Source organism: Pseudophryne corroboree, chromosome 9, assembly GCF_028390025.1.
Source record: "Pseudophryne corroboree isolate aPseCor3 chromosome 9, aPseCor3.hap2, whole genome shotgun sequence".
NCBI classification, from domain to species: Eukaryota; Metazoa; Chordata; class Amphibia; order Anura; family Myobatrachidae; genus Pseudophryne; species Pseudophryne corroboree.
Genome location: NC_086452.1, coordinates 63490811 through 63518215, shown reverse-complemented (window position 1 = coordinate 63518215; position 27405 = coordinate 63490811). Strand labels below are relative to the sequence as shown.

The window sequence follows — 27405 nt, the reverse complement described above, 5'->3', positions numbered from 1 at the left end:
CCCACTTATTAAACACGATACATTTAAGGCTTCGATGAGGGGCTCTTTTGTACAGCGCATTGCTTCTGTTAAGAAATCTAGCAGCGAAGAGGAATCACGCCTGGAGCTTGCCTGTTCCCAAAGTGAATCTGTTTATCTTTGTACCAGAACCCTTAGTGACCGTTGGAAGTGGGATATGGCGAGATACCACTTATTAGATAAATCCAAACGTAAACTGCTTTTCTCGCAACATGCCCTAAATTCACAGTCGGACACAGGCGGTAGTTATTTAGCTTTTCTGGCGCGGGAGGAGAGAGCTGGAGGATCCATTCAAAAGATTTGTGACCCCCAAGGCGCAATAGTCTATACTACCCCTGAGATAGCATAAGTTTTCCAGTCCTTTTACTCCTCCTCGTTATATACTTCTAGAAGCACTTATACCTTAGGTCAATTGCAACAGTACCTCTCTGGTGTTGATTTTCCCCACTTATCACAACAAGCTATTGATTTTATTGATAGTGGTATCTCTGTTGAGGAGGTTGAGGCGGCTATTGCCTCCTTCCCGAATAAGAAAGCCCCGGGTGGTGACGGTATACCTATTGAGGTCTATAAACAGTATCGTGAATATTTTGGCCCTTATCTTCTAAATCTTTTTCACGCTCTACTGGAGGGTGGTTGTTTGCCCCCTTCTATGTCGGAAGCTCTTATTGTAGTGATCCTTAAGCCAGGTAAGGACCCTACGGTCCCAGACTCCTACTTCCCAATATCATTGCTATCCACTGATATAAAAATTTTGGCCAAGATTTTGGCGATACGACTTAATACTGTTATAGCATCAATTATTCATGATAACCAGACAGGGTTTATGCCAGGCAAGTATACCTTACAAAACTTAAGGCGGCTGTTTTGTCATCTGCAGAGGGGGGATCAATCTGGATCGGATGCCGTGGTGGTTTCCTTGGACGCCGCTAAGGCATTTGACTCAGTGGAATGGGATTACCTTTGGGAAGTCCTTAGAAAATTAGCTTTTGGCCCCAAATTTATACGATGGTTGCAGTTGCTCTACCCCTCTCCTATGGCTCGTCTATCTGTCAATGGTTTTGTTACGTCCCCCATCGCTTTTTATCGTGGTACTAGACAGGGCTGCCCGTTGTCCCCTTCCCTCTTTGCTCTAGCTATAGAACCACTTGCGAGTTTTGTTAGGATGTCCCCTGATGTTAGGGGCATTACTATTGATGGACATGAAGATGTTATCGCATTGTATGCTGATGATATGCTCTTGTTTCTCAATGATACCGATGTTTCCCTGACCTCCCTCCTGAATATTGTTGACACATTTGGCTTCTATTCTGGCTTGTCTATCAATTGGAATAAATCTAATATCCGCCCCTTATCTAGTATTATCCCTGACCCGTTGCCTATTGTTTGCTCACTGAAGCGGACCCTCCGCTTTCGATATCTTGGTGTCTGGATCACTCCTCATGTCACAACTTTTGGACATCATAACATAGACCGGGTCGTGGAGGATTTGAAGCGTCGTGTCCATGTATGGAAGAAGCTTCCCCTTACTGTCACGGGTCGCATTAATCTAATTAAAATGGTGATCCAACCGAAATTTCTTTACCTATTACAACATTCTCCTGTTTATATCCCTATGAAGGTATTCTCTGGCATTGATAGTGTACTCACTTCATTTGTTTGGGGTAACAAGACGCCTAGGGTTGCCCTGAGAGCTCTGGTTAAGGCTAAATCTGCTGGAGGATTGGGTTTTCCTAATATGCACGCTTACTATCTGGCTGCTCAACTTGTACATTTGTCCAATTGGACTCTAAATAGGGATAGTCCCACGTTTGTGAGATTTTTTGCCGAGTGTGTGGGGTCTCGCTTCTCCCCTGTTTAGTTGCTTCTTTCAGCCTCTTCTACTGCTGGTTATTTTCTTACAAAAATGCTCACGCTCTGCTGAACGCTCCTGGAGGAGATCTCACTCTCTGGCGGACTTCCTCCATTTCAAGTTTATTCTCTCCTCCTACAACTCTGCTCTTTCCCTCGCCAAGCAATCCTTTTTCCAAGCACTCATCTCTTCTCAGTCCTCCTGTCCACGCCGTCTCTTTGAAACTTTCAACACTCTCCTTCGCCCCCCTCCTCCTCCCCTCCCATCCTCCCTCACTGCCACTGACTTTGCCTCCTTCTTCATCTCCAAAATTGAGGATATCCGACACGACATCTCCTGCCGTCACCCCTCTGCTACCCCCCTGCCCCCCCTATCCCTCCCCTCCATCTATCCCACCCTGTCCTCCTTCCATCCGACTTCAGAAAAGGAAGTCCACTCCCTCATCTTATCCTCCCCCCCCCACCACCTGCCCCCTGGACCCCCTCCCCTCCCGTCTTCTCCGCTCCCTCTCCCCCACTGCCTGCTCCCACCTTGCTCACCTCTTTAACCTGTCCCTCTCCACCGGCATTTTCCCCTCACCATTCAAACATGCTCTGGTCTCACCTATTCTCAAAAAACCCAACCTCGACCCCTCATCACCCACTAACTACCGCCCCATCTCTCTTCTCCCTTTCGCCTCCAAATTACTTGAATGACTAGTCTACAGCCGTCTCACAAGCTACCTCTCTGACAACTCCATCCTCGATCCACTACAATCTGGCTTTCGCCCACTCCACTCAACTGAAACTGCCCTGGTGAAAGTCACCAATGACCTGCTTTCGGCCAAATCCAGGGGCCACTTCTCTCTGCTCATCCTTCTGGACCTCTCTGCTGCCTTTGATACCGTAGATCATCCTCTCCTCCTCGGCACACTCCAAAACGCTGGCCTCTCTAACACTGTCCTTGACTGGTTTTCTTCTTACCTCACTAACCGCTCCTTCTCTGTGTCTGCCTCAAGCACCACCTCACACCCTTCCATCCTTCCTGTTGGTGTCCCTCAGGGTTCTGTCCTTGGACCCCTTCTGTTCTCCCTGTATACCTCTTCCCTGGGTGCGCTCATTAACTCATTTGGCCTTCAATACCACCTCTATGCTGATGACACACAACTCTACCTCTCATCTCCTGATCTGTCCCCCTCTGTCCTCTCTCAGGTTTCGAGCTGCCTCTCTGCAATCTCCTCCTGGATGTCTGAACGCTCTCTAAAGCTCAACATGGACAAAACTGAACTCATCATCTTCCCCCCATCCAGAGCAACACCCCCGACCAATATTTCCATCATTGTTGACAACACCACCATCTCCCTCGTTTCCCAACTCCGCTGCCTGGGCGTCACTCTTGACTCCTCCCTCTCCTTTGCACCCCACATCCAAGCTCTGGCACAATCCTGTCGTTTCCAGCTACGCAACATTGCTCGTATCAGGCCATATCTCTCCCAGAGTGCAACTAAACTCATCATCCACTCACTGGTCATCACACGACTTGACTACTGCAATGTCCTCCTCACTGGCCTCGCTTGCTCCCATCTTGCTCCCCTCCAATCTGTCCTGAACTCCGCAGCTAGGCTTATCTTCCTCTCACGCCGCACCACATCTGCCACTCCCCTTCAACAAAATCTACACTGACTCCCATTCCCCTACAGAATCCTCTTCAAACTCCTCACCCTCACATCCAAGGCCATCTCTATTTCCACTGCTCCCTACATCTCCCACCTCCTTTCCCTTCATACTCCCTCCCGCCCTCTACGGTCGACTAATGACCGTCGCCTCTCCACCGCCCTGGTCACTGCTTCCCATGCACGAGTTCAGGATTTTGCCCGTGCTGCACCCCTTCAGTGGAACGCACTCCCCCGCTCCATTAGACTCTCCCCAACCTTGCAAAGCTTCAAACGGTCACTAAAAACCCACCTATTCATCAAAGCGTACCCTTCTGATGCATAACCCAGAGCTGAAGCTGCGCCTCCACCCCCCTGCCTCATGCCGTGAACATCTCCGCTTTGCTTGCATACTGCCATCAGGCTACCTCCCACTTGCCTGCACCTCTTGTCATCTGTCTGTCGCCCCTCCCCAATAGATTGTTAGCTCTTCAGAGCAGGGCCCTCTTTCCTCTTGTTATCTAAGCCCTCGTCTCAACACATTTCACTCACAGCTCTCCCCTACTCAACGACCATCTTTATCCTGCTAGTAAAGGCTCATCTCCATCTATGACCACCAGCCTCTAGTAGTACGATGATCACTCCCTCGATACTTACATCTTAGCTGTACTATGTCTTGAGAATGTGTGGTGCTCTGTTACCTGTACTCTATTTCTGTTATTTATTTACTGTAATGCAATGTTTTGTCCCCTGTACTGTCTTTTGTACGGCGCTGCGAAACACGTGGCGCCTTATAAATAAAATGTAATAATAATAATTCCCCCTCTACTCCATCAATCGCTACTTGTATGGCGACTGGCTCACTCTTTTTATGACTGGAGCGATACAGATTCCAATACGCCCCTTTAGTTTAACACAGCATATAGGGAACTATTGCATCTCACACAAGATAATATATGGATTAGTGCGGGCCTTAAAACAATTTCACAGCTATATGATAATGGTGTTTTCAAATCTTTTGCGCAGCTACGGGAGGAGCTTGATATATCCAATAAATCCTTTTATCATTACCTACAGCTCCATCATGCGGTGCAGGCACAATTTGGGGTTTCGTCTCCGACCATTTCTAATTCGCTAATTAAAAAATTGGTTGTGGACCTGGGTACAAGACCTCAAGTTTCCACTTTAGATGACAGCCTTAATTACCACATTTGCCTGAATGTTTTTGACCCGCTTAACCTTAAATGGGAGCAGGACATAGGTCCGCTTGAAGATGACCAGTGGCTCCAGGTGTTGTGCTCTCTTAAGTATACTACTCCATGTATCAGATATCAACAAGTCTTTTTTATTCTTCATAGGTCGTATAGAACTCCAGTCTCTCTCTTTTTAAAGCGGGGCTGCGGCCTAATGATACTTGCCCGAGGTGTGGTGCCTCTGGAGCTAATTTCTGGCACTTATTATTGTTATGCCCAACTGTGTATGCTTTCTGGGAAGCGATTTGGTCAGACATACTAATTACTGAACCGACGTTACCCACCTTCTCTCCTAAATTGTGTATGTTTGCCCCAGATTTAGAGGAAACCTACTGTCCGATACTTTATAAATATGTTCTTTGCTTGACTACCTTAGCGAAGGTGATTATTGCGCGGAACTGGTTTGCTGCCTCCACTCCTAACCTATACAACTGGCGGGCTCTGGTAAATGAGGTATCTGGACACGAAAGGTTTACACATAGGTCTAAAGGGACCCTGCCCCATTATCTCAATAAGTGGAACAGGTGGAACACCTCCCATCTAGCTACGGCTATGGCTGCTCCAGCTCAACTCTCTGATTGATAATACTATGTGAGAGATTAATGATTACAAAACCCTTATGTATTGATATAAACATGGCACTCTTTATTGATATGTATATGACATTGTGACATGGATTGCATCTGTTTATTCACTGTATGTTTTTGTGTGTGTTTTTTTTTCTTCTTGTTTTTTTTTCCTTGAAAAAAGAAAATAATAAAAAAATTACTCAAGTTAAAACAAAACAAAACAAAAAAACAGGAAAGTCTTGAGTCTGTTTTTGAAGGATTCTAGAGTGGAGGGCCTCTCGCACTGTGCGTGGAAGTGAGTTCCATAGAGTCAGAGCAGCATGTCTAAAAGCTCGACCCCAGATCAATTACGGGAGATTCTAGGGACTGCTAAAAGTCCATCATCTATAGATCGCAGTAATCGAGCAGGGCAGTATGAAATCAGAAGGTCGAAACCGGGATTCGAACCAGTGACTCTGTGTGCAGGGAACTTAACCACTGGGCCACGGAGCCTGCCCATGGAATCAAAAGGTGCATCAGATACTTAGGGCCCTGGTCATGTAGGGCTTTGAAAATCAGTAAGTCAATCTTGAAAGATATTTGCCATTTTACAGGCACTTAGTGGAGGGAGTAGAGAATGGGTGTTACGTGGCTGGAACAAGGCTAGTTGGTTAACAGCTTGGCTGCAGCATTTTGTACCAGCTATAAGCGGTGCAATTCTTTTGCTGGGAGATCAGGGTATAGGGCATTGCAGAATTCTAATTGAGATGATACAAATGCATGTATGACTTTTGGCAGATCTTCAGGGGGGATTAAGGGATTGAGTCTGGATATGTTCTAAGATGAAAGGATGAGGGTTTGATTGTGGCTGATATTTAATGTTTAAGTTTCAAGACACCATCCACAACAACACCATGATTCCGTACATGATCAGTGTTTTGTAATTTTGAACCCCCAAGTGTAAGTTCAGTGGGTTGGTTATGCAACAGTCTTGTTCTTTGATGTTGAGGTCCTATCATAAGGACCTCTGTTTTATCAGGATTCAGTCGCAGCCAACTGGTACTCGTCCACTCTTGGCGCTCAGCTAGGCAGCCATTTAGGGTTGTTATCGGGTTCTCAGTACCTGGAGCAAATTACAGGTACAGTATACAAATTCAGACTCCTTTGCAAATTGAATTTTGTCGCTTCCAGGTTTTATATATGCAGATAAGATGCACTTTTCAATTAGATAGATGGTCTTATTCACTGGTTAGTAATAGAAAGAGAGAATTGTTTCAGAAGAATAAACATAGCTATGTTGTAGATTATTTTCTTGAATATACTGTTACCATGATGACGGTATTAATGTTATTGAACAAGTTAGTTTGTGTGCTTTTTTTGCTGCTTTCAGGAAAGTTTCATCATGATCAGAAGTAGTTATTTTTACTGTTACCAATTCTGGGGTGGGGGGGAGGGTTCTGTTAACATTGAAATTTGATTTTGATTATGGGAAAAATTTCCTTTATCTCTGGAAAAATCAAATTTTTCACCTTTTTGAATACTGCAGTTTTGATATCTTCCATGTTAAGTGTATGCTGCAGCATATTAACAGCAACTTTTTGACTTGGAAAAATAGGTAGAGATCTGGAAAATTAAAAGTGGAAACACTGCTCTGTAATGTAAAGTGCAGTGTTTCCATGGGTGTGGTATGTTAGATAGAATAGACTTAGGTCGACAGTGTCTAGGCCGACCACTATTGGTTGACAGTAAGTAGGTCGACATGGTTTGTAGGTTGACAGGGACTCTAGGTCGACATGAAAAAAGGTCGACATGAGTATTTTACATTTTTCGGGTGTGGTTTTCTTCGTAGAGTGACGGGGAACCCCAATTAGTGCACAGTGTTCCCTCGCATGGCTCGCCATGCTTCAGGCAAGGTGCCTCGATCCGCTACCGCTGCACTCGGCACAGGTTACCGTTCCCAAATGTAGTCCACGTGGATTGTAAAGTACGAAAAAGTGAAAAACTCATGTCGACCTTTTGTCATGTCGACCTAGTACATGTAGACCTACTTACTGTCAACCAATAGTGGTCGACCTAGACACTGTCGACCTAAGTCTTGTCGACCTAGAGACCGGATCCCGTTTCCATGATTCATCTCGTATATTTCATGGCTTCTTTGCAAGTAGATCATTTTCGAATGAAAAGTTTAACATTTATTTAGGATTATATAGAATAAGAATTGTTAAATAGAAGTTTGTTCTTTCCTTTTGGTAAATTGAGGTGTCTCTGAATCTAGAGAGGTAACAGTGACACTTAGTATACTTTCCTTTTTCTCAAGATTAAATAAATCTTTTGTCTTTTACTAAAGATTTAGGGGGGGGGGGGGGGAAGAGAGCAACCATCATTTTTTTTGTTTTATGTTTTTCTTCCTTTTTTTTTTACATTTTTTTTTTTTTTTTTTGTTGCCTGGCTGTCTGGATGCTAGGCTTATTTATTAATGAAATTCAGAAATGTAATTTTTTTTATGAGTCCTTTAGAATTTTACATTAAATGTTGAATTTTATTGATGGACAAACTGGAAGAAAATGATTCTATCATAGATGATTCACCTGAATACTCTATTGCCGAAATGTTGTTCCTGCACTATATCATGGTGATGTCTGTAGTCACTCTAGCAAGTTGAAGAACTGGTTTTCAAATTACTATTCAACCATTTACCCATTATGCATCTTCTAGATTTTTATATATATATATATTTTGCAATTTAAATTTTAACCTTTTTTATTTATTTATTTATGTATTTTTATTTTTTTTAACATTTTTAAGTTGTAAATATATTAGGATTATATTGGTTATATTTGGAAATTTGATTCATATAATTTTGTGCTGTCCTTTCTCTTGGTGAGTGGATGTCTATATGAATCATGACACTTATTCAGTATACTCTGATTTCTCTTCATATTTTGGAGAGGAACAACCATGAGTTTCATGTAACTTTTTGATGCCTGGCTAACACTCTGCTTATTCGCTGGTTAATAAAAAAATATAATGATTTTATAGTATGGATTGAACATCGGAAGTAAACATTTATAGAAACCATATTTTTAAACAATGGTAACAAAACATTGTTTCTGGAACTGATATTCCTAATTTTTTTATTTATTTAGGGGTCAATGTCATTACTTGTGAAGGGTGTGAGTTGCCGCCAACGGCACCCGAACTCTGAATCCTCGTGGGCTGATTTCTACCTGAATTTGCACAAAATTGCTCGGAGCCCTATAGGAAAGCGAACAATTTTGTGAAAGTTCGGGCCACCATAAAGTGGGTGTGAGCTCATCGCATATAATTGGATTAACCCCATTGTGTAGGGATAGTACATCATAAATCAATGGCATGAAACTATACAATTTGTCATTGAAGTTTCTTGTATATGCAGAAGTGACATGTGGCACTGGCCGGCTGCTCAGGCTAGCTCGCAGACAGTGCACAGCAGCCAAGCAGCACTAAGTCAGTGAGGCAGGAGGCGGAAACTACAAGCCCTAGGAGGCAGGACAAGATGAGAAAAGGAACAACCACAAGTTTAATTTTTTTTTATTTTTTTTTTATTCCTACCTGTCTGACGGACACTGGGCTAATTTTAGTGAAATTCAGAAATGTATACTCAATTGCCATGATAATATTCCAGTACAAAACTCCATGATGTTGCTTGTAGGCACTCTTACAACTTGAGGGACTGGTTTTAAATTACAACTGACAATTCAAAATGTAATTCTTTCTTTGCCTGGTAGTCGAATTTGCATATTTACCCGTTATGCATCTGATGCGTTTCAGCATGGTTGTGTTTTTTTATTTTATTTTTTTCACATTTTGGATGTTACATTTTAATATAAGATAACAACAATTTATTGTCACTGTACATGGACATGTATAGCAAAATGACATACAGTTCTCATGTCATATACACCAGATAAAATACATCACATAAATTTAGCAAAGTTGAGAATTCAGACCAACAATTACAGAAGGGAAGAACTATTCCTTAAACTAGTGGTACGACATTTTAAACACCTATAACGTCTCCCTAATGGCAAAATGGAAAAAAACATATTACAGGGGTGACCCCTATCCTCAATCATCTTGATTGCCTTTGACAGACTCCTCGCGGTGAGTACATCTGCCAACCTAGCCAAGGGTTGGCCAATGATCCTCTCCGCAGATTTAATCACTCTTTCTAAGGCAACAAGATCCGAACACTTAGCATTACCATACCACACCATGATCGCGTAGGTCAGCAAGCTCTCAATCACGCAGCGATAGAAGTTAACTAGAGTAGATTGCTGCAGACCTGGTACTCGGAGCTTCCATAAGAAAAAAAGACACTGCTGAGCCTTCCCGACCACTGACGTGATATGCAAGGACCATGATAAATCCTCCGTGAATTTGATCCCAAAAAATTTCACATCAGTGACCCTTTCCACCTCCCCACCATTCAGAATCAACGGGCAGATGCTAGTTTTTTTTATATTTCCTAAAATCTATCACAACCTCCTTAGTTTTCTTACCGTTTAATAACAGGTTGTTTTTTTACCTCCCACTCAGCGAGCCTTCTCACTTCCTCTCTATAACCACTCTCATCTCCACCAGTTATCAAACCCACCAGAGTGGTATCATCCGCAAACTTAATCACAAAGATTGTCTCCGAATTAGACTCACAGTCGGAGATATGCAAAGAATATAAGAAGGGACTTAAAACACAACCCTGCGGAACGCCTATGTTTAACACCAGTTCCGAAGACAAGTCAGAGCCCAGTCTGACTATCTGCGGGCGATCTGTCAGGAAATCCAACAGCCAATTACATATGGCCGTATCATATCCGATCTTTAAAAGCTTTTTTACTAACACCGCCAGCACTACCGCGTTAATCCACAAATAACAATCTAGCATAGGTGTCTCTATTTTCAAGATGACAAAGTACTCTATGAAGCACCGTAAGAGCTGCGTCATCAGTTGATCTGTTCGACCGATAGGCAAACTGATTAGGGTCAAATCCCGATGGAATGACACTTTTTAGATGGACCAAAACAATTCTCTCAAAACATTTCATAATCAGTGAAGTGAGAACAATCGGCCTATAGTCATTCAGACCAATGACCGACCAATGACCGACGCAGTCTTAGGAAGTTTTAAAACACCGTGGAACAGTGACTCAATGAAAAGTTAAAAATCTTTGTAAAAATGCCTGCCAGCTGCTCAGCACACGCCCAGTAATACTCTGCTTGGAATACAATCCGGTCCAGGAGCCTTTCTTACATTCGTTCTGCTGAAACAATCCCAAACCTCAACTTCAGTCAGGGTCAAAAAACTATCTGAGTGGAATCTAGAGGAATTACCAGTAGAAAAGTCAACCTCTTCAAAGCGTGCATAAAAATGATTTAGCTCATCAGCCGAAGGACCGCCTGTCCTGGCAGAAGTAGAACTTTTGTAATCAGAGATGCATTTAATTCCTCTCCACATCGTTCTTGCATCACCTGATTCCTTAAAATGGTTTTCAATCTTACTCAAATAAGCTTCCTTAGCAAGACGAATACTTTTTTTTTTTAAAGGTTAGAACGGGCAATCATATAAGCTAATTTATCTTTTACTCTAAACGCCCTATCCCTAGCTCTCAATAGGGAACGAACCTCACTGTTCATCCAAGGTTTGTCATTTGAGAAGATACGAACTACCTTCCTCTTAGTAACACTTTCTATGCAACAATTAATATACAATGACACCACTGATGCAAGACGATCATTATCAACACCTAAATCCCCAGTAGCCTCCTCAATAAACTGATCCCAGTCGGTACACTCGAAGCAACCCTGCAAACTTAATAAAGCTCCCTCTGGCCAGATCTCAACTTCCTTAGTAATTGGGTCGATCCCTTCCTAATACCGACAAATATCTTGGAATTAACCAGAGTGATGAGTGATCGGACTGCCCAACATGAGGACACAAAAGACATTTGTATGCATGTTTAACATTAGTATAAACATTGGACAGTGGAAGTATGGCGCCACAGGTGTGTGTGAGATAGATAAATATGACAGAATCAGACACTCCTTAAATAATTCAAGGCGTCAGCTAACCCTCAAGTATTAGGCAGGGATAAACTGCCTAGGTTAAATTGTATAAAAAGAGGGGGGATGAGGGTTACAGCGACCAACGGTGTCAAATAAAAAATATGAAGAGACTAACTGGATACGTAAAAAAATAGTAGTATATTTATTAATACAAAAAATATAAAACCAAGGTATAAAACCAGTTATAATAAAATGTCACAGTGGGTTTAAAAGCCGGAGGGTATATGCTAAAAATTAATACCAACTAAAAGGATAGCTAAAACAATAATATAAATAGTATAAAGGCAGTGATGATAGAATATCCAAAAAAAGAGAGAATGCTGCTTATCTTTTTAAGGTGGAGAGTCAATGGAGGTACACCCAACGCGTTTCGTCACTCTGACTTCATCAGGGGGTAATACCTTTTAGTTGGTATTAATTTTTAGCATATACCCTCCGGCTTTTAAACCCACTGTGACATTTTATTATAACTGGTTTTATACCTTGGTTTTATATTTTTTGTATTAATAAATATACTACTATTTTTTTACGTATCCAGTTAGTCTCTTCATATTTTTTATTTGACACCGTTGGTCGCTGTAACCCTCATCCCCCCTCTTTTTATTAGTATAAACATGGTCAAGAGTGTTAGCCTCCCGAGTTGGTACCAAAACATTCTGTACAAATTTGGGAAACACAGATCTTAAATTCGCCTGATTAAAATCTCCGGCAACAATAAACGCACAGTCTGGGTGTAGGGTTATCTGTTTGGAAAAACAAATGAGCAAGATATCTAATGCCAAGGCAATATTCGCTTGCGGGGGGATCTACACTGCGGCTACAAAAACCACAGAAAATCCCCGGGGCAAATAAAATGGTCTGCACCTCATAAGCATGAGTTCCAAATCAGCAGAACAAAAGGTCTCAATCAGATCCACGTTGGAGCACCATCGATCATGGATATATATACAGAGACCACCGCCTTTTTTCTTTCCCGACTCAGAAGTCCTATCGAATAAGGAACTTTAAAAAAAAAAAAATATTAAGTTATAAATATATTAGGATTATATAGGTTATATTTGAAAAATTGTTAAATATACATATGTGTTGTCCTCTCTCTTGGTAAACTGAGGTCCGTTTTGAATCCATGGAAATAATCATGGCACTTCTCTAGTATACTCTGGTTTCTCTTCAGATCGAATAAATCTTTCGCCTTTTACTAAAGATTTTCGTGGAGAGGAACAACCGTGAGTTTCATGTAATTTTTTTGATGCCTGACTGTTGCTGGGCTTGATCACTGGTTAATAAAAGAATATCATAATTATATAGCAGGTATTAATCTTTGTAAGTAAACATTGAGAAAACCTGCATTTTGAAGCAATGGTTGCAAAACATTAGTTCTAGAACTGATGTGTCTATTTTTTTTAGAAGGAAAACTGGATAATACCTCATTAATCAGTGGTATGAAACCATTCAAAATCATAACATTGATTCCAACCATTGTTAGTTTCATGCATGTGCAGAAGAGAGACATGGCACTGGCCGGCTGCTCAGGCTAGCTGGCAGACAGTACACAGCAGCCGGAGTGCACACCGGTAATGAGAGGTGTGACCCTGCGGAGACCTTTCAGTAGAACTGCATACATAGAAAAAGGTTGCAGGTGCACAATTCAAACATTACCAATTTATTAATAATAATAATTGCAATAACATTTTGCATTTTAAGCGAGGTTCTTCGCATAGTTATGGCCATAAGTAATGGCTTGCCCATCGCGTCCAGGTGACCTAATTAGTCGAGCAAGTCTCTAACATTTTGGGGGGTAAAACCAATATATAGAACAGGTGGGCGTGGGTGCTACCACCAGGTAGAAGGGGTCTCTGGCCTTCTATTGTGTATGTAAATACACACCATTAGGTATACAGGAGAGGGGTCCTGGGGTGCACACCAGTAATGAGAGGTGCGACCCTGCGGAGACCTTTCAGTAGAACTGCATACAAAGAAAAAGGTTGCAGGTGCACAATTCAAACATTTGTACCCCCCAAAATGTTAGGGACTTGCTCGACTAATGAGGTCACCTGGACGCGGTGGGCAAGCCGTTACTTATGGCCATAACTAGGTGAAGAACCTCGCTTAAAATGCAAAATTTTATTGCAATTATTATTATTAATAAATTGGTAATGTTTGGATTGTGCACCTGCAACCTTTTTCTTTGTATGCAGTTCTACTGAAAGGACTCCGCAGGGTCGCACCTCTCATTACCGGTGTGCACCCCAGGACCCCTCTCCTGACTCAGTGAGGCAGGTGGAGGAAATAACATGCCCACAGAGGCAGGACTAGATGAGAAAAGGAACAACCATGAATTTCATCTCCTATATATTAGCCTTGTCTGTGCCTGGCCCTCTAACGCTGGGCGGAGTCACAGGCACAGATCTGGGTGGCTGGATGCAGGCCAGGAACAGTCCCCTCCCTCGGTCCGCCCATCCCCGCCCAGTCCCCTCCCCATCTCCGCCCAGTCCCCTCTTTCCCTCCTCCCCATACACTCCCTGCACCCTGGTGAGTTGTGACACTGCAGCCAGTGAGTCTTGCCAGACAGTGCGGCTGAGAATGCTGTGGACGACCTCGGCCTGCTCCCACCCGCGACACCCACAGCCTCCACAATATACGCCCCCACCCGCGGCACATGCCCTGTGCCACCCCGCACCCTCCCACCCGCGGCACCCACACCTGCAGCGCCCCTCGCCCACCCGCGGCAGACGCCCCTCCCCCACCCTCAGCACTCCCGCCCCCCTCCCCCACCCATTGCACCCACATCTGCAGCTCCCCCACCCGCGGCACTCCTGCCCCTCCCCCACCCGCGACAGATGCCCCTCCCCCACCTGCGGCACTCCCGCCCCCTCCCCCACCCGTATAACCCACACCTGAAGCACCCCCCCACCCCTCCCCCACCCGCAGCACTCCCGCCCCTCCAGCACCCGCGGCAGACGCCCCTCCCCCACGCAAGGCACTCTCGCCCCCTCCCCCACCCATTGCACCCACACCTGAAGCACCCCCCGCCCCTCCCCCACCCGCGGCATTCCCGCCCCTCCAGCACCCGCGGTACATGCCCCTCCCCCACCCACGGCACTCCCTCCCCCACCCGTAGCACCCACACCTGCAGCACCCCCTCCCCACCCGCGGAACCCCCCGCCCCTCCCCCACCCGTGGCACCCACACCACCCACCACATCTGTCCTCCACCCATGGTACACGCCCCTTTCCACCCGCACCACTCCCGCCCCCTCCCCCACCCGTAGCACCCTCAAACCTCAGCACCCGCCGCCCCTCCCCCACCGCGGCACCCCCGCCCCTCTCCTGTCCCCATACCCACCTCTCCCCCCGCTACACCCTTCACCCCACCCCCACCCGCGGCTCCCCCACCTGCCGCACCCACAGTATCCACCACATCCGCCCCCAACAACGGCACTCCCACCCCCTCCCCCACCCGTACCACCCACACCCGCAGCACCCCCCGCCCCTCCCCCACCCGCGGCACTTGCGCCCCCACCCGTAGCACCCCTCGCCCCTTCCCCACCCGCCGCACCCACCAAATCTATCCCCAACACCGGCACACGCTCCTCCCCCGCCCCAGGCACTCCCACCCCCTCCCTCACCCATATAACCCACAACCCGCAAAACCCCTGCCCCTCTCCCACCCGCAGCACCCCCGCACCTCCCCCACCCCATCTCTCCCCCCCACTACACCCCTGCACCCTCCACCCCACCCGCCCCTACCCCACCCCCATACCCAACTCTCCCCCCCGCACCTCACCCGCCCACGACACCCACAGCATCCACCACATCTGCCCCCCCACTCGCACCACACACCCACCCCCGCCCGCTGCACTACCTCCCCCACCTGCAGCACCCCCTACCCCACCCGAACCACCCCCGCACCTCCCCCACCCTGCTACACCCCCGCACCCTACACCCCACCCGCCCCTCCCCAACCCGCGGCACCCACAGCATCCACCACATCAGCACCCACCTGCGGCACACGCCCCTCCCACGTGCGCTGCACTCCTGCCCACCCCTAGCACCCCCCGCACCTCCCTCACCCCCAAACCCACCTTTCCCACCGCTACACCACCGCACCCTCCACCCCACCCGCAGCACCCACCACATCCCTCCCCCACCCACGGCACACGCCCCTCCCCCACCTGCAGCACTCCCGCCCCCTCCCCCACCCATAGCACCCACAACCCGCTGCACCCCCGCCCCCCATATCCACCCCCCCATCTACACCCCCGCACCCTCCACCCCACCTGCCTCGCACCACCTCGCACCCTCCCACCGGCGGCACCCACACCTACAGCACCCCCCGCCCCTCCCCCAGCCGCGGCACTCCCGCCCCTCCCCCACCTGTTGCACCTACCCCACCCGCGCCACCCACAGTATCCACCACATCCGCGGCATCCACCACATCCGCCTCACGTCCCCTACCCCACCCATAGCACCCACACCTCCAACACGGATCCCTCCCCCATCCACCGCCCGCCCGCAGCACCCCCGCCCCTTCCCCACCCGCGGCACCCAACACAGCCGGCCCCCACCCACGGCACATGCCCCTCTCCCACCCACGGCACTCCCGCCCCCTCCCCTACCCGTATCGCCCACAACCTGCAAAACCCCCGCCCCTCCCCCACCCGCGGCACACCCGTACCTCCCCCACCCCCATACCCACTTCTCCCCCCCGCTACACCCCCGCACCCTCCACCCCACCCTCCCCCAACCCACCTCCATACCCACCTCTCACTCTCCACCCCACCCGCACCTCCCCCACCCGTGGCACCCACAGCGTCTACCACATCCGCCCCCCACCCGTGGAACACGTCCCTCCACCACCCGTAGCACCCACACCTGCAGCACCCGCCACCCCTCCCCCACCCACGGCACCCCCATACCCACCTCTCCCCCCGCTACACCCCCACACCCTCCACCCCACCCACCCGTCCCCCACCCGCGGCACCAACAGCATCCACCACATCTGCCCCCCACCCGCAGCACACGCCCCCCCCATCCACAACATCCCCCTCCCACCCGCTGCACTCCCGCCCCCTCCCCAACCCGTAGCACCCACACCCGCAGCACCCTCCGCCCCTTCCCCTGCCCACAGTGCATCCGTACCCCCACCACGCCCCCGCAGCTGCCACTCCCCCAACCCTAGCCCCTCGGCCCTCTCCCCCACCCACATCATCTATAGACACCTTCCCCCATTCGTGGACCTACCACACCTCCCCCACCCGCAGCACCTCTGGACCATGTCCCACAGCACCTCCGGACCCCATCCACGGCTCCCCTGCAGCCACCCCTCCTCCACCCGCAGCACTTCTAGAACCCAACCTCACCCCTCCTGCAACCCCACCTCCCCAAACACACTCCCACTACATCGCCCCTCCCCCACGCACACCACCTCCAGACCCCCTCCTTCATCCACAGCCCCCCACACCCACCCCTCCCCCACCAACAGCATCTACACTCCCCTTCCAAATGGTCAGCTATTTTCTTGAATACTCTGTTGCTATGTCGGTATTAATGGTATCTGAAGGAAGTTGAACAAATTAGTTTTTGATTTTCTTGTCCTGTTTGTAGGAAAATTTGACCATGATCAGAAGTAGTTAGTTTTACTGTTTACAGGTTTTTTTGGGGGGTGTTTGTTTTTTGTTTACAGTGAAAGGCTTTTTGTTTGTTTGTTTGTTTTCCTGCCTGGCTGACCAACGCTGAGCTGATTTACGAGTGAAATTACGAAACTGTAAAATTTTCATGAGTCTTTTAGAATTTGATATTAAATGTTGATATTATTTTTTTTTTTTTTTTATTATTATTGGAAAAACGGTGGAATTCAATGATTGTTCTATCACAGATGAGTCTCCTGTATACTCTGTTTTTCCAGCACTGTACAACATGATGATGTCTGTAGGCACGCTAGTAAGTTGAAGAATTGTTTTTAAATTACTATTCAACCATTCAAAATTTAAATATTTCTTTGTTTGGTAGTCTCATTTGCATACTTCCCCATGATGCATTTGATACATTTCAAGGTTGTTATTTTTTATAGCATTTTATAATTGAAATGTTGTCCTTTTTTAACTTATATGTTGTTAATATATTAGGATTGTATTGGTTATATGTGAAAATTGTTAAATATACATATGTGTTGTCATCTCTCTTGGTAAACTGAGGTCTGTTTGAATCCGGGGAAATAATCATGGCACTTTTTCAGTATACTCTGGTTTCTTTTCAGATCGAATAAATCTTTCGCCTTTTACTAAAGATTTCCGTGGAGAGGAACAACCATGAGTTTCATGTAATTTTTTGATGCGTGGCTCACGCTGGGCTTGTTCACTGGTTAATATAAGAATATAATAATCTCTTATATAATAGCCCAAATCTGTGACTTTGTGACTCATTTGCTAATGCTGGGCGGAGTCACAACACTGGGCGGAGTTAGTCAAATGAGTCACAGATCTGGGCAAATCTATAGGAGACTAGGAGCAGAAGCAGATAGTATAGGCATGGCACAGGCAGGGGTGCATACCTCCCAACTTTCTTCAGGCAGAAGGAGGGGTACACGTGTGGTGAAAAGGGGCGTGGCTTCATGGGAGGGCCCCCGTTTTCGTCAGTGAGGGGGCATGCCCAGCGCTCTGTGAGCTGCTGGCATGCTTCCAGAGGCGGATTATGAGTCCGGGGGGCCCAGGGCACTTGAGACAGGGGAGCCCTATCTCGTTGCTGTGCCTGCTGTGGGGCTGGGGGCGTGGCCTAACCGAGGGATGCGTGGCCACGCCTCCTTATGCAAATTCCGGGATTTTTTTTTTTTATATATATGGAATTTTGGCCCCTCAGCTAGGGCTAAATCCAGAGGAGGTGGTCGCTCCCCCCTACACACCCGCACAGGCAGAAGAAAGGGAGACTGCTGCCTCCCTGCAACACCACAGACCTGCCAACACGCAGCAGCGTGTGCTGACTGTAGCACAATGCTGCCGCTGTTGCTGGCAGGACGGGGTAGCTTCTGAGCTGGGACAGAGCTACTCCAGCCGGGGGGCCCCCTAAAACTGTGGGGCCCACAGTACGTACCCCCTGGCCCCCCCTTAATCCGGCTCTGCTGCCGGAACCCCGGGACAGTTGGGAGGTATGGGGGGGTGTGAGGGGGTATGCCGTACAGACAGACGGGCACCGGCTCACTGTGTGCTTGACCCCCCACATCAGCATACTCAGCAGGGGCTCTCTGGCATGGAGGAGCGTCACTTTCTGGCACACTCCACGCTTCTTAACTGCAGTTTTGTGGGGCACCTGCTGCTGTGCAGGTTCCGTACTGCCTCTGTTATTTCCAGCCCCGGCAACCCCACCGCTAGCTGCAGTGCTGCCGCCCGCTGTGAGGTGCGCCCAGCTCCTTCACACACTTTAGCCAGCGGGTAGCGCTGCAGAAGTCTGAGCTGCTTGCAGGCTCCGACCCCCTCCTCCCTCCAGCCGCAGCGTCTCCTGGGAGCCAACCAGTCACGCCCAGTCTCCCCTTACCACAGTGCCCAGCAGCCACGAGGTCCACGCCGTGTGCATGCTATGACCCCCTCCTCCGTCCAGTCGCAGCGTCTCCTGGGGGCTAACCAGTCACTCCCAGTCTCCCCTTACCACAGTGCCCGGCAGCTGCGCGAGGTCTGCGGTGTGTGACTGAGGAGGGGGTGAGGGATGCTGACGGGCAGAGGAAGCAGGACTCCAGCCTGAGAGAGTCAGCCATGCCAAGTCTCCACCAGCAGCAGACCCCAACAGGTTGGATTGTAACAGCAGCAGCCAGCAGCAGTGACTCCGGTAAGACACATCTGTCTGTCACCACTGTTTTGTCCCTAATACCAATCTCTCCCGTGCCCTGTGTTCTGTCATGTCCCTGTCACCCCTGGCCTTGCCCTTTCACCCTTATGCTGGCCCTGTTACCCCTATCCTGGCCCTGTCACCCCTGTGCTTGCCCTGTCAACCCTATACTGGCCCTGTCGCCCCTTCCCTGGCCCTGTCACCCCTATCCTGTCCCTGTCATTTCTGTCCTAGCCCCGTCGCCCCTGTCCTAGCCCCGTCGCCCCTGTCCTGGCCCCGTCGCCCCTGTCCTAGCCCCGTCGCCCCTGTCCTGGCCCCGTCGCCCCTGTCCTGGCCCCGTCGCCCCTGTCCTGGCCCCGTCACCCCTGTCCTGGCCCCGTCACCCCTGTCCTGGCCCCGTCACCCCTGTCCTGACCCCGTCACCCCTGTCCTGGCCCCGTCACCCCTGTTCTGACCCCGTAACTCCTGTCCTGGCCCTGTTACTGCATGCCCTCCAACCACCTTTTTGGCAGGTACAGTACCCGCAGCGCCTCCAGACCCCTCCTCAATGCACCACACCTCCGCACCTTCTCCTCCACCACATGCGGCACTCCACCCCTCCCCCACACGCTGTGCCTCCAGACCCCCTCCACCACCCGTGGCTCCCACTCCTCCGCCCCTCCACCACCCACAGCACCTCCAGACCCCCTCCACCATCCACCCCCCATATATGTCTCCCCCCACACCTGCCCCCCTCCACCCGCAGCATCTTCAGACACTCCTCCATCTGCGGTCCCCCCCTCATCCACCCCTCCCCCACCCATGGCACCCCCGCACCTGCCCCTCCACCACCTGCAGCACCTCCGGACCCCCTTCCCCATCCGCCGCACCACCCGTACCATCCCCTCCCCTACCCACGGCACCTCCGGACCCCCTACCGCACCCCCGCCTTTCCCATCCCACAGCATCTACGGAACCCTTCACCCATCCGCAACATCACCGCACCTGCCCCTCTCCCACCCGTGGCACCCCTGCCACTCCCCCACCTACAGTGCCTCCGGACCCCTCCCCCATCTGCAGCCCCCACTCCTCTGCCCCTCCCCCACCTGCAGCACCTCCCGACCCTTCCCTATCCGGGCGCCCCTCCCCCCCCCGCTTCCGCCCCCCCTCCACCCGCAGCATCTACAGACACCCTCCCCCATCCGCAGTCCCCCCCGCACCTGCTACATTATGTACATCGTGCCCTGCAGGTGCTGTTCACGCCGTCGCAAGGGGCTGCGCCTCCTTCAACATCGCATGCCCTTTCATTGTGCAATATTTAACCACTAACAAAGGAATGCAGGTAATACTCCATATAATACAAATATTGAACCCCAGAAAGGCATGCAAGGGTTAAGGGAACATAGCCCCTTGCGACGGTGTGAAGAGCGCCCGTAGGGCGCGATAAAGCACCTAGTTAATTTTATATGATGAAAGTTGAACACTTTTTCTTTTTACCCTGTTTGCAGGAAAATTTGACCTTGATCAGAACAGTAGTTTTATGATTTCCCTTTTTCTCTAGCATCCATAAGGGATATTGGGGACACATTAGTATGATGGGTATAGATGGGGTCCAAAGGAGCCAGTGCACTTTAAATTTCTTCCACTAGGTGTGCTGGCTCCTCCCCTCTATGCCTCCTCCTACAGGCAGTTTAGAAAAAAGAACCCTCAGGAGAGGATGCACACTCTGCTAGCTCCAAAGTTTTACTTCAATTTATTTTTATTTTAAACGTTTGTTTATTTCAGTATGGTGTTTGGGCAACAGCATACCTGCGCCGTGGAAGTTAGGGGAGGGAACGGTCACCAGCCTCCTGAGGTGCAGAGCCGCTTCACCGCTGTAGGACCACCGTTCTGAGGGGTTGTTTGTTCAGCGGGGCACTGCGCCTTGGCTGTTGCAACCAGCGCGCTGCACATCCCTAACATAGCCTGAAGGTGATCGTCGGTGGTGAGTGAGGGGGCGGAGCTACATCAGTGCGGGCTCAGCAGCATTTTGGCGCCTTTCTCTGCATAAGCAGCAGCAGCCTTACACAGCTCCTCTAGACTGTCACACGCTGGATCACTGGTACAGGGTGTTTAGTTAGAGGGAGAGCCGCTATTTGTGCACAGATAATATTCCTCGGAGGGATTTACATTGTAAAAACAGTTCTCACTGTTAGATTAAAACGCTGACAACCTCACTGGCGCTCTGCAGCGTGGTGTGTGCTGGGTGCTCTCTTATTTGTGTCTCCTCTCACATGCAATAGGGCATTGTTATCAGTCTGTTGTATGTGTACTGTGTGTTTTCATAATGGTAAAACAAAAGTTATGCAGTGTGTGTCATACCAGATTTTCCCCTCTTTCATATGATTCCATATCATGTGAGCAGTGTAGTCAATCCTCACAAAATGCTGAGGATCATGAGGGGGAGAGTCATGAGCCCACCTGGCTGAGGGCTATCAAAACTATGATGTCTGATATGTAATCTCTGCTCACTGCGAATGCCAATAAAGCACAAGAACTGCAAAAAGCAGTAACAGATCTAGCTGCCAGGGCTGATGTCCCCCATCCCCCCTATTTTATACAGGTGCACAAAACATGCTTTACCTGCACTTCTATCAGATTCTGATGATATACAGGATCAGGGCCGGATTATCAATGGGGCGGATGGAGCTGCAGCTCCAGGCCTCCCATGAAAATAGGCCCACGGCATCCCCTGCAGTGAAACCAGTGATGAGAAGAATTTTGTTTTTCCTGTCTCCACTGTAACCAACAGCCCAGCACTTTATACTGAGTCCTGGCTGCTCGAAGCCCTCCCACTCAACACCCACCCCCCGGCTGCCGATTACCTACCTCTACGAAGCCGTCAGAAGCTCCGCCCCTGTTCGCAATAAGCTCCGCCCCCAGCCATCAGAAGCAGTGTTGTCTAACACCCTGGTTTCTGTAAGCTTCTCCTCCGGTCAGCTAAACTCTGCCCCCTACCCACACTAAATTCTGCCCTTGGATATCAGATGCAGTCAGCAGTGTGGAACTCCCTGGTTGCACCAAACTCCGCCCCCTGGCCGCACTAAACTCCGCCCCCTGGCCGCACTAAACTCCGCCCCCGCCATCAGAAGCAGTGTCACCTCACCCAGTGTCACCTCACCAGTCACCAGTGTGGAACTCCCTGGTTTTTCTAACCCCCTGGTTGCGTTTAGCATCATCCACAATCGCCCTAAACTCTACCCCTGTACACCTGAAAATGAGTCACCAGTGTGGTAGCCCCCTGCTTGCTCTAAAGCTCCCCTTACCAGCCATCTAAAGAATCTATGGATTGGTGTGTGTGTGTGCGTGTGACTCATTAGGACTACACAGGACATGTCAGTACCTGGATACCCTGAAACCTGGAACATCTACAGCCTTGGATCTCTGCAACCCAGGAGTAGTGAGTGCTACTGTACAACCAATTTTTCCCTACTTGGTTGTATTCCTTGAAGCTGTCTGCAAAGGCCCATATGGTGATTTATGTACATATCCAGTGTTTATTGGTCTGTGCAGTGGGGGTCATTCCGACCCGATCATACGCTGCACTTCTTCGGAAGCCGTGCATTCGGGTCGGAACTGCGCATGCTCGGCGGCCACATTGCGCAGGCGCGTCATTGCCCGGCGACGCAGCGATGCCTCCAAAGAACAAAACGACCGCAGCTGCGACCACAAGAAGATTGACAGGAAGGCGGATCCAGGCGTCATCTCACCGTTTTCGGGGCGTGAAGATCCGAACGCAGGCATGTCGAGGTGTTTGGAGTGCAAATGTCTGACGTCAATTTCGGGACCTGCATTGCTGAAGTGATCGCACAGGGTAAGTAGGTCTTACCCAGAGCCGGCCATAGGCATAGGCAAACTAGGCAATTGCCTAGGGCATTTGATATTCCTAGGGGCATCAGCAGCTTCTGCTGATTAAAATGATATGCAGCATGCCTATATTCTGTGTGTAGCATTTCATATGCAGATACAGCCTTAGTCTCACACAGTATATAGGCATGCTGCATATCATTTTAATCAGCAGAAGCTGCTTGTGCATCCTAGCCACATAGCAATGCAAATAAGATGCACTTTCATAAAAAAAAGGTGTGCCCGACGTTAGCATTGAGGCAATATTTATGAGGACACATCTGTATCCAAGCAGGGGCAGAGGTCACAGTGTTAGTGGCAGTGTGAGTGCTGTGTGCATGTGTGTGGGTTGGTTGTGCAGTAGTGTTCAGAATATGTGTAAGGAGCATTATATGTGTCATGTAAAAATGCATTAATCATGTGCAACATATGTGTAAGGGGCACTATGTGTGTCATTATGTGTATAAGGGCATTAATAATGTGCGGCATATGTGTAACAGGGTACTACTTTATGTGTGTCATTATGTGTATAGGGACACTAATAATGTGCAGCAAATGTGTAGGGGGCACTATGTGTGTCATTATGTGCATAAGGGCATTAATAATGTGCGGCATATGTGTAAGGGGCATTATGTGTAAAAGGGCATTAATAAAGGTCACAATGTATAAGGTGCATTATGTTTATAAGGACATTAATAAGGTGTCTCATATGTGTAAGGGGCATTACTGTGTGGAATGTGTATAAATGCATTACTAATGTGTGGCATTATGTGTAAAAGGTGCTCTACTATGTAGTGTTGCATATAGAAAGGGCACTACTGTGTCGTCTAATGTAAATAAAGAGCAATAGGGTGTGGTGTAATGTGAATAAGGCGCTCTACTGTGAGGAGTAACGTTTATAAGGTAAAGTGATACTACTGTGGGATGTAATATGAATTATGGACACTATCGCATGATCATATGTGAATAAAGTTGCAGTATTGTGTGGCGTAATTGGAACTGGGGTTATCGTGTGGCCATGCCCCTTGCCAGCAAAAACACACCCCTTTTTGGGCTGTGCGCCAAATGTGCGAACTGTTCCTATTTAAAATATAGGGGGTACAAGGTCAGAGGCTGAACCAGCGGTGGTGCTAGGGGGCACCAGCCAAAATCTTGCCTAGGGCATCATATTGGTTAGGGCCGGCTCTGGTCTTACCCTAGTCTAGATTTGCGTTCGCAGCCTTGCTATGCAAAATTACACTCCCCCATAGGCGGCGTCTAGTTGATCGCATGGTCTGCAAAAAGTGGCAGCGTGCGATCAACTCGGAATGAGGGCCAGTGTGTTCTGCCACTGTACAGATTTACCTTGTGTATGCTGCCACTGTATGGGGTAACCCTGTGGGTGCTGGAGCAGTGCGGTGTAACCCTGTGTGCTTCCATTGTATGATGTGTGCAGTGCAGTGTAACTCTGTGTGTACTGCCACTGTATGGCATAACCCTGTGTGTGCTGGTGTAACCCTGTGTGCGCTGGTGCAGTGTGGTGTAACCCTGTGTGCGCTGGTGCAGTGTGGTGTAACCCCGTGTGCGCTGGTACAGTGTGGTGTAACCCTGTGTGTGCTGGTGCAGTGTGGTGTAACCCTGTGTGTGCTGGTGCAGTGTGGTGCAATATACTGTATATGACATGAATATGTATAGTAAGGGTGTATATTATTACAGTATATTGGGTTTATGTGTATATACAGGAGGGTGTATATATGTTTATTGGCCCTCATTCCGAGTTGATCGCTAGCTGCCGTTGTTCGCAGCGCAGCGATCAGGCTAAAAATCGGCATTTCTACGCATGCGTACGGGCCGCAGTACGCACACGCGAAGTACTTTCACACAAAACTATGCAGGTTTACACAAGGTCAAGCGACGCTTTTCTGTCGCTGTGTTGATCGGTGTGTGATTGACAGGAAAGGGGCGTTTCTGGGTGGTAACTGACCGTTTTCCGGGAGTGTGCTAAAAAACGCAGGCGTGTCAGATGAAAACGCAGACGTGTCTGGGGAAACGGGGGAGTGGATGGCCGAACGCAGGGCGTGTTTGTGACGTCAAAGCAGGAACTAAACGGACTGAGGTGATCGCAATCTGTTAGTAGGTCTGGAGCTGGTCAGAAACTGCAAGAAATTATTTTCGAGCAGTTCTGCTAATCTTTTGTTCGCACTCCTGCTAAGCTAAGATACACTCCCAGAGGGCGGCGGCCTAGCGTGTGCATTGTTGCTAAAAGCAGCTAGCGAGCGATCAACTCGGAATGAGGGCCCTTGACGGGGATGTGTATAAGCAGGGTTTTTGTATATATGTACTGTACAATGGAGGTATGTGCATGTACAGTAGGGTGTATTTATATATAAAGGAGGGGTATGTGTATATACATGAGGGATTTATGCATATAAGGGGGAGTATGTGAATGTACAGGAGTGGTGTATATACTGTATGATGGCGGTGTGTGTACATACACATGGTTTGCGAAATACAGGAGGGGTGTATACACAGTATATTGAAGTGGTAGGAGTTGTGTGTGTGTGTATATATATATATATATATATATATATATCAAAGCATAGAGCACGGCACTCACTAAGTCCTCAGCTGTGGTTTAAAACACAGTGAAAAAGCCGGTGCCTTCCGATGGTTACAGCTGGCGCTGTGTCCAATAATACATCCAGAATCACGGCGGCACTCACGGCATTCAATAAAGAAGCAGACGCAGGTCTGATATCAACGTTTCAATGTTTAGTCAAACATTTTCGTTATCCTGACGAAAATGTTTGACTAAACATTGAAACGTTGATATCAGACCTGCGTCTGCTTCTTTATTGAATGCCGTGAGTGCCGCCGTGATTCTGGATATATATATATATATATATATATACACACATAATGTATATAGCTTCACACATATGCATGTGACCAGGGGAGGTGCCAAGCTGACTCCAGGACACTGCTGGGAGAGAAGCTGAGCAGGGGATGTACAGTAGGACTAAAGCTGGGTACGCACTAGACGATAAAGTAGACAATAATGACACATCGTCCATGATACTGGCTAGTGTGCATGCACTATGGCGCTGATGATGCGCGCCCAGCGCGTCATCAGCGGCATCGCCCATCAGCTGTGCATGCATGTCCAATGGGCGATATCGCCAGCGAGGGCCATGCTGCCGAATGCAGCATGGACCGTGCCGTCATTCGTCGCTGGCGGCACTCAGATATTGACAGGTACACGCATTGTCTAATGTGTACCCGACATTAGGAGCCAGCGCTTTGGTACCTGCATTGAGGGCGGGAGACACAGATCCCCTCTGATCCCAGATAGCAGACGTCGGTGGCAGAAGGAACATGGCTGGGCTAGTGAAGATAATGGTTCCGGTTTTGTTAAGATGAAGAGATCCAGGGACAGCAGCCACGGATCATCTGTATGCTGTGAATCAGCGGGAGCTGCTGTCTTAAGAGATGATGGGGATGTCTGGTCACGGGGGGTGGCAGGCCTTTTGCTGTCTAATCATGACTACATGCAAGCACACATGACAGTGTGTGTGTGCAGTACAGTTGGCTTATTGAATTTTTTTTGGTGCTTCTTAAGTGCAGATTGCGGTGTTTAAGTTAGTTATAGAAAACAATGGGGGGGGGGGGGGAGTCAATTAACATCGCGGGGATGTAACTCCTTGGTTAAGTGTCCAGGCTATTCAATCGATTATGTGGTTAACTTGCTACTAGCGGATTTCTACTCACAGCATCCTGAGGGGGCGAGCAGAAATCTGCATCAAGTATTGCCTTAAGGCTAGTTGCGGTGTTACTGTGTTATAATAGCATCACGCCCTGCACTTAACCCAGGAGGTGCAGTTTACTGCAACTAAGCCCTGGGCTTTAGTCACGGCAAGGTGCATTTCCTGGGTTAAAAGCCGGACATGATGTGTTCAACTAAATAGCTCAGGCACTTAACCTGGGAGCTACATCCCCACAATGCTAACTGAATTCTCTCCAATGACAGTGACCAGCGTTTCAGTGTTATTGCAGCATTTTGGTTAGGGTACACTGTGGGGGTCATTCAGATCTGATGGCTGCTGTGCGTTTTCACACAGCAGGCGATCAGATTCGAAAAGCGCATGCACCGCACTGGAGTGTCGCACGGCTGCAACGGGTATCGGCACCCTGCGAAGGGATGGTTTGAAGAATCTATTCGCACGGGCATTCGCAAGGAGATTGACAGGAAGAAGCCATTTGTAGGTGGCAACTGACCATTTTCAGGGAGTGTCCGGAAAAATGCAGGCTTGCTCAAGCGTTTTCAGGGAGGGTGTCTGACGTC

General features: G+C 48.7%; 1 protein-coding gene, 1 non-coding gene and 1 pseudogene across 3 annotated transcripts in view; all 3 read left to right on the top strand.

Moving 5' to 3' along the window:
• Positions 1–27405, top strand: part of LOC134957493 (armadillo-like helical domain containing protein 1) — a 468225-nt gene that overhangs the window by 68316 nt on the left and 372504 nt on the right. The gene's annotated exons all lie outside the window — the stretch shown is intronic.
• Positions 12558–12673, top strand: LOC134959488 (U5 spliceosomal RNA). The gene has a single exon (XR_010187520.1). It is a non-coding gene; the product is annotated as a U5 spliceosomal RNA (small nuclear RNA).
• LOC134959484 (U5 spliceosomal RNA) lies at positions 17642–17751 on the top strand (annotated as a pseudogene).